Here is a 12447-nt window from a genome sequence, read left to right on the forward strand (position 1 = left end):
TCTTCCTCTGCTTCTCCTCCCTCTGCTACTCCGCTACCCACCACCACCCACAGTTCATCCTGTCTTTCTCTCTCTCAAATAAATAAATAAATTCTTTAAAAAAAATCCTATATGAATCAAGAGAATGAAATAAAAAGAAAAGATTATTGAGAAAATCAGAGGAACCTGGAGGATGATATAGTTGTCAAAGCTACATCCCTTGAAAGCCATAGTTACCACCCTCATTGAATTTACATAATGTAGTGGGAGATACACATATTAATTATATTCTTCATTTGAATAAAAAACTTGAAGAGTATACAGAGTCAGAGATTCTCTATATAAAATAGTAACATCATATGATTAGTTAGCTGAAATATGAAAATTATATGTATCTTCGTGATGATAAGGAAAAGTGGGTTCTTTTATAGGTTGAACATAAGAATTTAAATTTCAGGAAAAGTAAACTTTTCAGGAGGGCAATTTGGCACCATGTACCAGAAGCTTTAAAAATGTTTTCCTTCGATTCAGCATTGTACTTTTAGGAATCTATCCTAATAAAATTATCAAGAAAATGTAGAAAGATTTTATAGATAGGTAGGTAGGTAGGTAAGTAGCTACGTAGATAGGAATAGATAGGTAGATGTTATTTGAAGCTTTATATCTGAGCAAAAATTTTGGAAACAATAAAAATGTCCAATAATAGGGACCAGTTCAATAAATTATTATATCCATAAATGAAATGCAACCATGCAGCATTTAATATGTGTGTTTGTGTATATGTTGTGAGTGTGCGAGGCAGTGTAGATTATAGAGAGAAAGAGAGGGATAGATATTCATGGTATTTTTCAAGTGAAGAAAGTACATAAAAAGTATATATTATAATTAGTTTTCTTTTTATAAATCATCATTATAATTATCTTAGTTTACTGGCTACACTAAGCTTTTCAAAAAATGGTTCCTGCTAATTTACTACATTAAAATGTTTATTATCTATTGACAATTGAATGTTTTTAAAAATCAGCCATAATTCTGTCATTGTGAGATAACCAGTTTTAATATGTTGGTGCTTAATTTTGCATGTATTTACTAGGTGTATGAAAATATATAGGTAATATCCAATTTATTCACATTTTGCAGCTGATACTCTATATTAAAAGTGATTCTGTTTTCAAATACCAGCATAACTCGATGTGAATATCAGACTTTAAATACAAACAGAAATGCAAATGTCAGGATCCTTGTACTTTAAAAAGCAGGTGGTGTTTATTACCTCGTGCTTTTTAAACGTCTTTCTATCTTTACTAACAACATGGTGGGTGGAACTGCAAGCTGCTATATATTTAACGCTACTCTTTAACTTTAAAGAGCTTATAATATGTATTTTTTTTCATGACTAATCCCTAAGGTGATTCACTCTCAACTGCATAGAAACATTCAATCTTCTTTTGAAGAGAAAAAAAAAAGCTGCTAGTTTAATCAAGATTATATTGTTGGCAGGGAACCAAAAGCCAAAAACAGATTTTTGTTTTATTTTCAAAAGAAGACATTGGCAGGATGACAATTTAACAAGTATGCAGCTGGAGGTGTAGTAACACCACCTTTAAAGACATGTCTTCATGGAGCAATTGACTTAACTAGTTTAATTCAAACCACTTAGATAAGGGAAGCAGCTATATTCAGATAAGGAAATATTATTTAAATGATTATTCGTTAGGTTATATTGATAAAATAGCTGTTAGATGCTATGTAATTTACATAATCAGCTGTATTTAGACATGTAACCTTTGAACACATTTTCTCAACATTAGGGCTATTGGCATTTTGGACCAGATACTTTACTGTTGGGAGTGTGGGCCTGTCCTGTGCATTGTAAAATGTTTAGCAGCATTTTTGGCCTTTACCTGCATCGCTGTAGTTGTGATAACCAAAAATGTCTCCAAATACTGGCAAATGTCCCCATCAAGGGGGCAAAATCACCCTCAGGTAAGAACCACTGCCTTGGAATGTATCATGAAATCCCATTTTTATCCTTCTATGGGACTATCAAATAAGAAGCAATCAATGACTTTTCTTTTCTTTTTTTTTTTAATATAATTTTTTATTTTTTATAAACATATATTTTTTTTTTTTTTTTCTTTCTAAATCTTTAATTTTTTATTTTTTATAAACATATATTTTTATCCCCAGGGGTACAGGTCTGTGAATCACCAGGTTTACACACTTCACAGCACTCACCAAAACACATACCCTCCCCAATGTCCATAACCCCACCCCCCTTCTCCCAAACCCCCTCCCCCCAGCAACCCTCAGTCTGTTTTGTGAGATTAAGAGTCACTTATGGTTTGTCTCCCTCCCAATCCCATCTTCTTTCATTTATTCTTCTCGTACCCACTTAAGCCCCCATGTTGCATCACCACTTCCTCATATCAGGGAGATCATATGATAGTTGTCTTTCTCCGCTTGACTTATTTCGCTAAGCATGATACACTCTAGTTCCATCCATGTTGTCGCAAATGGCAAGATTTCATTTCTTTTGATGGCTGCATAGTATTCTGTATTTAAGACAGAAATATCCTATCCACAGTCTTTGGAAAGTTAATATGGCACTAGACCTTAGACGTCCCTATCTAGCACAAAAGATCTTTGCCAGGACACAAAGACAAAGGTTCTGTGTTGATGCTTTGTCTAAACTCCAAGCTCTCATCTAAGTATTTCTTTGCCAGGCTCTTTCCTCTCTACCTTAGTAGTAGTTACCTTTGAAATAGTCCTTGTTTCTGGACAAAACCTGGATATGTAGGATCCTCAGAGTTGATATATAACATCATCTCAAATTAACATGATTACTAATAACATAGGATTTAACTAACTGTCCGCATACAATTCAATGGATTCATTAGCGTCTTTATGAACAATGTCTTTCTGGTTTTTTTCCATATTTATTTAACTTTTTTGTCTATATTTTCTCAAAATATCACCTTCATCTTTACCTGCATGTCACATTTTTCATGCTTTTGACATGAAAATCCTCTCTAAGCCCGCTACTGAAAATAAAGTGAAAATACATTTGTTGGAAATAAAAAAAAATCCAATAATCTATCCCACTACACTAAATAACTACTCTTTATACATTGGTTGTTTTGCATAGGTAAGATGATTTTCATCACTCATTTACTTGATAAATATGTTCATTGATGCCTAGTATTTGTCAAGCATTGTCATAAGTACAAAGTGCTTCTCTGTGCTTGAAAACCTGCAATGAGAAGACAGAAAATAAGGAAGAAAATAATGCTTATAGTGATAATAGATATCAATAACCACAGGATGTTATATGTGAGCATTTGAGAGGGACAATTCAGATAGTACTGAAAATTTCTTAGATGAATACACTTTCCCTTTCTTTATAACTCTGTATTCAAATTTGAGTTCTCAAACATAGAAACAACAAATTAATTTCTTCCCCACACTCTGGATTTCATACACACTACAGAAGACTAACTCAAAACTCACTCTTTCTCGAGAGAGTTTTATTCATTTAAGTGAGTTAAATCTCACTTTTCCTGTTTTTGTGTTTGTTTTTTGCTTTTTTGGGGGGGTTGGTTGTTAATGTATGTATAATTTTCAAGAGATATTTCAGCAAAGGAATATATTTTCTTCTTAGGAAATACTGTCTCTCCAATGGAATAGTCAGTGTCTCATTATCATTAGTCTTTTATGACATCCATTAAGGTTCTTTTGTGAAAACTATATCCTGGGCAATTTTAATAAGTATTTTTTTTATTCAGTCAGGTTGCTTTGCCTGGATTTTTTCCAAACCATGGTACCTGGTCTAAGAACAGCACTAACTCCACACAAAATTGTTAGAATAATGGACAATCAGACTGAGAAAAAGGTATTTTGGAAATACATGTATAGTAAAAGAACCTCTCTAGGTCAAGGAAGTAATGTTTTTCAATTTTTGCTACTGTGAATCATCTCATTTTTAATAACCAAAGCTAAAAATTACAGATCTTAAAATACGTCAGAGAAATTGAGTATCTGTACCAAGTGTCTCAAATCCACCTCAACAATACAATGCAAACTGTCTTTTCTATCTTATAATATGTTGTGGTACTTTGGGGGATGAGAGCACATCTAAAATTTAAATTCCTATTTTTCATGGTTGGTGTTTTTATTTTATTAGATTCATGTGGTCTTATTTTTTTGTTTGTTTGTTTTGTTATTCTTTTGTGCATTGTTGTTGAATATTGCTGAGGATCATTTAGAGCTATACTTTGGCACCAAGATAGTAAGAATGCCTAGTCCCAGAGAGAGATAACAAATTTGGATTGTCAAATGCTACATATATTAGTATACCAAAGATCTATAAAAATAAAAATAGTATCATATGATGAACCCTCAGAGGAAAACATCAAAGGGGCCTTGAAACAATCTATAGAATCATGTCGGTTTGTTTTATATATATGTCTAGATAGTGAGAAGATGTGAATTTATTCCAGTAAAAAGATATTTATGAAATCTTTGTAGAAAGCTTTCTCTTAGAAGCAAGACTTCAGGCTTTACTTTTGGGGATTTAGAGTCTTAAGAGAAATTTAATCTTCCAGATTTTTCAAATCAGGCTAGATTTTTTGTTGACTATCTTACCCCTAAAACTCAAAGAAAGCCTTAACTTCTGGAAGCTAAAACTCATATTTTATAGCTTTTTTTCGCAATTAAGAAATTTCCTTATTGTAAGTCTGATATGATATTGTATTTGATTTGGTGTTCTGATGATACACAGTCACAATTTTTACTCTTTTTCAAGTCTGTGCTAGTTTGGCTTCCACCTGATAATTCCTCACTTGATAATGATTAGAAAACAGGAAACATTCTTATAAGTAGGAGAAGAAATTTAAGTGAGGACATGCAGGAACTTCCAGAACCATGCAAACACATAATACTTTTAAAAAGATTTATTGGCTTTGAATAGTCCAATTCTCCTTCAGATGTTCTTTTAGTTTATAAAGAGAATTGCAAAATAATCCATAACCAGCTTGAGGGTGTCTGAGAAATCATGGAAAATGGGAGGGACGCCAGAAAGTTGAAACTGATCAGATAGGAAGGTGCATTTCAGAATTGACTCCTAGAAATGTGTTTATAACAAAAAGTAATGATTCATTTATTAGGGAAAAAGAGTGAGCCCAGCCTCTCCTCCTATTGTCATATTGCTGAACCAGAGGGAAACTTTGGTGCACAGACTATTTTGTAGATCCGACCAATACTTCAACAGGGTGCTACATGATATTCTTTTGAAGGTGAAAATGTGATTACATGAGATAAGCTTGTAAATGAGAGTGCATTTTGCACTATGAATTAGTGCCATGTGAGAGGGCTGGTTTATTACCATGTCATAGTGCCATACTTGGATTTGTCTCAAGAACTTCATTTATAGCTTGGATGAATACATATAATGTGTGATGATCGAATATGCAAGTAATATGATGTTGTGAAAGAAAGGGAATACATTAGGATGTGAATCAAAAAAGGTCTTAATAACCTTGTAAAAATAAATGTGAAAGAGTAAAAAGTGCTTTAGCTGTGTACCGAAGAGTAGTTGTACCAATTCAAGACCGTTGCTGTTGTGGTTTTTAAAGTTATCTGCACAAATCCTTCTATACTTTTGTATTAAAGTAGGGCTTAATCTCTCTCCTCGAGTGCCGGCTTGACTTAACAACTTGCTTCTAATGAGTATAAATCAGCAGTGATGGTATGCCATTTCTGTTACTAGTTTTTTAAAAGAATTGTAGCTTTTGTTTTGGGTGTTGTATCTTGGATCATGTGCTCTGGAGAAAGCCAGCTGCTATGTCGTGAGGTCGCCCTAAAGAAAGTCCCACAGAACAAGGAATTAAAGCCACCAGCCAACAGTCAGGGGGAAGCTAACACTTGCCAAAAATCATTGACATCAGTCCAAAACTTATACTGCAGCCTCCTGAGAGACCCTGATACAAAACCACTCAGATAAGCCACTACTAGACACCCAACCTTCAGAAGGTGTGTGACATAATAGATGTTTTGTAATTTTATAACCTCATTTATAATGTATATTATTGGTTTTACCTGCTTAGTTTCTGGGGCAATTCAATATGCAGTAATAGATTGCTAATATGATAGCTATGTTACCTAGCAGCAAGATGTATGGATTATGAAATGAGTCATGGGCACCTTGAAATTGACAAATCCTTAGACTAATTTAATTTAAACAAAACTACACAGAATGATAGTGATACCTTACCTAGTGTTCAGTCCTGAAGGTCAAACTGAGAAAGGGAAAGGGCTATGCAAGTAAGCGTAACTGGAAAGAGTTTGGGATGTATGACCTTGAAAGAAAAAGTCAGTAGGCAGAGTAGGATTGTTAATTGTTTTAAAAATTTGAAAGATTAACATGTAAAGAAGCAATGATTTTTTCCCCAACTTCCATAGCTACATCAGTTAGAGATGCTCGTACATATGCTGAATGAGAATGTGTGAACGGCATATCTGGATTAGATAGTTCACAAAATCACTTTCAGATTTAGATGCCATGATGTAATCATGTGTACCTGTGGGTTTTCTTTTTTTTTTTTTTTTAAGATTTTATTTATTTATACACACTACAGAAGTCCTGTTTCTGACAGAGATCACAAGTAGGCAGAGAAGCAGGCAGAGAGAGAGGAAGGGAAGCAGGCCCCCTGCTGAGCAGAGAGCCCGATGCGCACTCGATCCCAGGACCTTGAGATCATAACCTGAGCCAAAGGCAGCGGCTTAACCCACTGAGCCACCCAGGCGCCCACCTGTGGGTTTTCTTAACTCTGGCTGTACATTAGCAGTATCTATAGAGGGAAAAAAAATCAGGTGCCCAGGTTGACCGTAGACTTATTGAGGCAAAATATCTGGTGATATGGCCTGGTAGTCCATATTTTTTTAAATTCCCCTTTGACTTTACTGTGTAGTTGGAATTAAAGACAATTAATATATTCATTAATTTTGTGGTTTTATAATTTATAGATGTACTATTTGATGCATCTTATCATGGAAATGACAAACCTTCACCATTAAATGTAGTCCTACATATTTAGCTAATAGAAGCTGATAAATTTGCCTAATTTGAATAAAGTTGTTAGTGTAAGTGCTATATATTTTAGCCATCAAATTCATTAAGAAATGGCCATCCCTGGGGCACCTGGGTGGCTCAGTAGGTTAAAGCCTCTGCCTTGGGCTCAGATCATGATCCCAGGGTCCTGGGATCAAGCCCCACATGGAGCTCTCTGCTCAGCAGGGAGCCTGCTTCCTCCTCTCTCTCTGCCTGCTTCTCTGCCTATTTGTGATCTCCGTCTGTCAAATAAATAAATAAAATCTTAAAAAAAAAAAAAGAAAGAAAGAAATGGCCATCCAAGCAAAGGAATGGTTTTTAGTAGTCTATTTGTTAGCCAGTTAAAAAATAAATTCAGGGTCTAGGCCAGGATAACAATAATAATAAAAATGATAGCAAATTTTTATTGAGCAGTTACTATGTGATCAACAATGTACCAGGAATTGAATATGTAATTACTTATCTAATTATACAATAGTCCTGTAAGTTAGATATTCTTATTAGGTTCATTATTCTATTCACTATATGTCACATAATGATGTATATTGATATACTGTTATATTCATTATTATATTTATTGCATTTTTATTATATTTATTTCTTCAAGTAGTAAATTCATTTAAAATATACATTTATAATATACATATATATAATATGCGTATACATATATTGTATATATACATATATTATATACACATATATAATATTCATTTATAATATAATATAATATTATACCATATGTTTAGATATACATATTTACATAGATACATCTATTTGCAAAGAAGTCATATTAGGACATTTGTGTGAGGGCATTCAAGCAGTGATTGGGTGAGCAGCTTCTTGGATCCAGGCTTTCCAGCCCTCAGAGCTCTCACTCTTAGCCATTATATTTGATTATTCATGAGTGACAAGACAATATTTTTCATGTAAAAATTTCCTCTTTTTCTTCATCCCATCTGCCAAAGACACGTCTGTATTTGTCCAGTAATTTTCTCTGCACGTTTACTTTCTGAGGAAGGTCTACTTATTTCTGAGAGAGCAGCTGGGTCAATTTAAGGAACAAAGGAATGGAAAGGGGCGTGGGCAGCAAAGACAGGACCAGGACTCCATGTCTGGAAAGTGAGCCTCCTGAGTAGCTTTGGGGTGTAAAGATCTTGGGAAGAAAGAGAAGAGCTGTTACAGAGTGTTCTTGGAAATTATAAATGAAGCCCTCTTTAATGAAATAATTCAAGTATACTCTGTATCCAGGTGATTTTACATCTTTCTCTTTCTCTCTCTCTCTTTCCTGGGAGTAAACGTCTTGACAATGCCTTGTTCATCTTTCACTCTGCCAAAGACTCAGAGAATGTATATCAGCTGGGGCCTTAATTCAGGTTGCCAATGTGTTTAGAACAATATAGTGATCACTGGATCACTGAATCTTTAAAGATTTTAGGGTTATTGCCTAGACAAGGTGGAGGAAAAAAGTAAAGAAAATCATACACACTTTGGTTAGAGGAAACAAGGAATGAAAGATTCTCGTTTAGCATATCATTATCATATTAATGCCATTTTCAGTAGCAGTTAAGTCCCCAATTTCAAAGTGTGAAAATTCAATTTTTAATGGATTGCACTTCAGTATAAAAACTAATTTTTAGTTTTGCCCTTTCTTACATGAAAGAAAAAAACAAAAAACAAAAACTTTAACCCTAATTTTAAAGTTTAGGATTGAAGTCAGTTCTTTCATAGGAGTTCATTATTCATTAACTTGTGAACACAGTATTGTTATTGTTATTTCATTATCATACATTTATATAGCACTTTTTATTCATAGACTAAATTAGCACGTATTTTACAAGTATTTATTAGGCATCCTGAGAATTGAATGAGTCACTTTAAGTTGCAAAGAATAAACCAGAAGCATTTATTGCTATTGTATCATTGGATGGTAGAGCTATTCTTATTATCATGAATAGTAATGATTCATAGAGCATTACACATTCTTCCAACTCAAAATAAGATCTTATAATCATGTATAATCATCAGGATATAGTCAATGGCTCTTTATAAACAGCTTTAGAAATAGCTGTGCATGGAAGATTCATTTGTAGCTTATGTGACTGGCAGAATTCCTGAAATACAAGCCACATTACTTGTAGGGATTGGTGACAGGCTCCAGCAAACTGAATTCACAGGATCTGATGGTCAATTCCAATTCTATTTAGGTTGTGTAGATATGGATATAAAGCGATGTCAGGTTATTGTGGCTGACACGAAGCATAAAAAGCAGAGACTTTAAGGAGTTATTCTCAATTGAAAGGGACATAAAATCATAAGAAAACAATTCTAGGCAAAACAAAATAGTAGCAACAAGGAACGTGAAAGAGGAGAGAAAAAAAAAAAAAAAGAAAGAATAATGATGGAGGGGGCAGCCTTAACATGGGGGTGAGGGACGGGTGGAAAACGTGCCTAAAATTGCCAGTAAGTTAAGATATGAATCTATCCAGTTCTGGATTATTCAGATGAATATGTTAGCGATCACAACCTAAACGTATAATAAATTATGTTTGTTAGTTCACTGCACTCATTAAAAATACATTAAAACTACAACAACAGCTAAGACATACACATTTTATAAGACACACATTAGATAGGATGTGAATTTAGAACGTGTGCAGGCATGCAAACGGAGGCACATTTTCTCCAGAAAGTCTTAGGTTCATGAAAACATGTCCATATGTTTGGCTTTAAAATGTAGGTCTTTTGGTCTTACAAAGAATATTTATGTTCCGTCTGGGCATGAGAAATCATGTCTAGAAGATATTACTTACAAACTGGAGTACAAGGATCTTAGGACATTTTATAGTTTTGCAGATACTGTGCTCGCTTCGGCACAATATACTATATATACTATACTATATACTATATACTATATACTATATACTATAGTTTTGCAGATATGACACCATAATTAATTTTTTTTGAGTCTAGGATTTTAGGACACTTCAGTTAACAGGCACAGTGTCCCTACAGGGTCAGACTCTGTTCAGTTGATGCCAAGTTGTTAATGTTCCACTCCCTCTAAGAATTTCTCAAAATGTGATCTTCTAGATCAGAAACATATACCTAGATCTGACAAATCACTTGAAGACACTAAGGTTCCAACCAGCATGCCAATTGTGTCTTTCTTTTTCCAGACCCCTCCTCCCCCTTTTTTAAAAGATTTTATTTATTTATTTGACAAAGAGATACAAAGCACAGGTAGGCAGAACGGCAGGCAGAGGGAGAGGGAGAAGCAGGCTCTCTGCTGAGCAGGGAGCCCAATATAGGGCTCCATCCCAGGACCCTGGGATCATGACCTGAGCTGAAGGCAGATGTTTAATGACTAAGCCACCCAGGCACCCCAGACCCCTCTTTGTTTGGGATCTAGCAAGGAGTAGTTAGGAATGAGTCATGATTCGTTGGGCGACTACACTGTTAATTTAATTGTAACACAGCCTTTCAAAGAGAAAAACAAAATTTTAGCAACGCTATTTTGCTTTTAAATACTGATTAACTAAAACTGGTGATAATGGCTTTTTCTTAAACTGAACTTACCAATATAACATGTGAAAAATTTATCTCATTATAGTACCCCCATCCAGTTTTGTTTGTTGTTGTTGTTTAATCTAGCAGGACAGCACAATTATTTGGCTCACTGCCATTTTTTTAAATTAAGTTTTTAATTTTAATTCTAGTACAGTTAACATACAGTGTTGGGCTAGTTTCAAATGTATGTCATTTTTTTTTTTTAATTTAATTTTCTTCTGGTCCTGTTTCTGTGTAAGTGTTACCTCACCTCTCCTCCTACCCATATGACTCCTCCCAGGAAACCTCTGATCCTATAATTTCTCTCTGTCACAGTATCCTCTTGAGCCTGTTTTAGCCACTATCCTAATTAAAAAAAAAAAAGACAAAAAAACACAACAACAACAACAACAACAACAAAACCTTCAGGGAGCTAAAATAGTGTTTTGACTAAATATCTGGGTTCCATGGTCTAGCCAAGTTGCCACATAAAAGTAACTGTCACAATTTTGTTTCTCACTATTTTGATAATTATGTCTATTTGAATAACTGTGGGTTAAAGAATAGTATCAAGAGCTGATGGCAGAACTAAATAAGGAAACGCACATACACGCAAAGTTTATCTAGAGTATTGCTTGTAATCCAGTTCAGAGCAGAACATTTTTTTTTTTTAGTGTTAATAAAATAAAGTGGGAATAATGTGTAGAAACAATAATTACAGAGGTTAAAGTGCATGTTTCAAGCCATAAGCATGAGACAAACATAGTAGTAAGAGGTGAAAATAGGAAAAAAACTGACATTCCAGTTGGCATTTTTCTCAACTATTAAAATAATGGGGTAAAATGAGATTAGTCTCAAATTCTTTCCTTTCCTTTCAAGTCTTTGTTCAAATAAATTTTCCTCTTGCCTGTCCTGACTACCTATTTAAAATTTGAACTCATCCTTCCTTCCCCATAGCACTCTTCATTTCCTCCTCCCTGCCAGGCTTTTTCCTCTCTCCCTAGCACTTGTAATCTGTTGACATACTGTGTAAGTCATTTACCTGCATATTGCTTACTGTCTGTCTTCCCTCCATTATGAAGGAAGTTCAGAAAGGCTAGTTATCATTGTGCATTATCTTCTCTGATGGATCCCTTGTGTCTGGAACAGTGTCTGGTCCATAAAAGATGCTCAAGAAATATTTGTTGAGAAATATATGACTGTCTGCATTCTCCAAACAATAGCCAGCCAATCGCATCATGTCACTTTCTATCTTTCCAGTTGCCAAAATGGAAACTCCATTTTCCCTCATGACTTGCAGAGTCATACATGAATCACTTTCACCTTGCTCTGTGTTTCCTTCTCAATCTGCGATTTCCTCCCCAACTAGGCTGACTTTCTTTCAGCCTTTCACATATGCCAAATTTGCTCTTGCCTGAGGACATTTGTTCTAGCTGGCCCAACTGCCTGGATGCCTTTCCAACTGATCTTTGCCAACATGCCTTTGTTATTTAGATTTTGGCAGAAATGTCACCTTTTTAGCAAAACCTTTTCTGGCTGCCCAATCTAAAAGAGCCATCCTGTTACTTGACATAACTGCGTCCTATTTTAATTATTGACCTACTATATATCATTAAGTGAACTTTTTTCAGTTTGTCTGTTTTATTTTCTGTCTCTCTTGTATTAGCATGCCAGCCTATCAAGCACAAGGGTCTAATCTTTTTTTTTCCTCTCTCTTTTGTGTCCCCAATGTCTTGAGTAGTGTCTGACACGTAGTAGGTTCTCAATAAATATTTATTAAATATAATAAGCGATCTAACATATATCTCTTTAAC

Source organism: Mustela putorius, unplaced genomic scaffold (genome assembly GCF_011764305.1).
Source record: "Mustela putorius furo isolate JIRA1106 unplaced genomic scaffold, ASM1176430v1.1 tig00537245_pilon_pilon_pilon, whole genome shotgun sequence".
Taxonomy (NCBI): domain Eukaryota; kingdom Metazoa; phylum Chordata; class Mammalia; order Carnivora; family Mustelidae; genus Mustela; species Mustela putorius.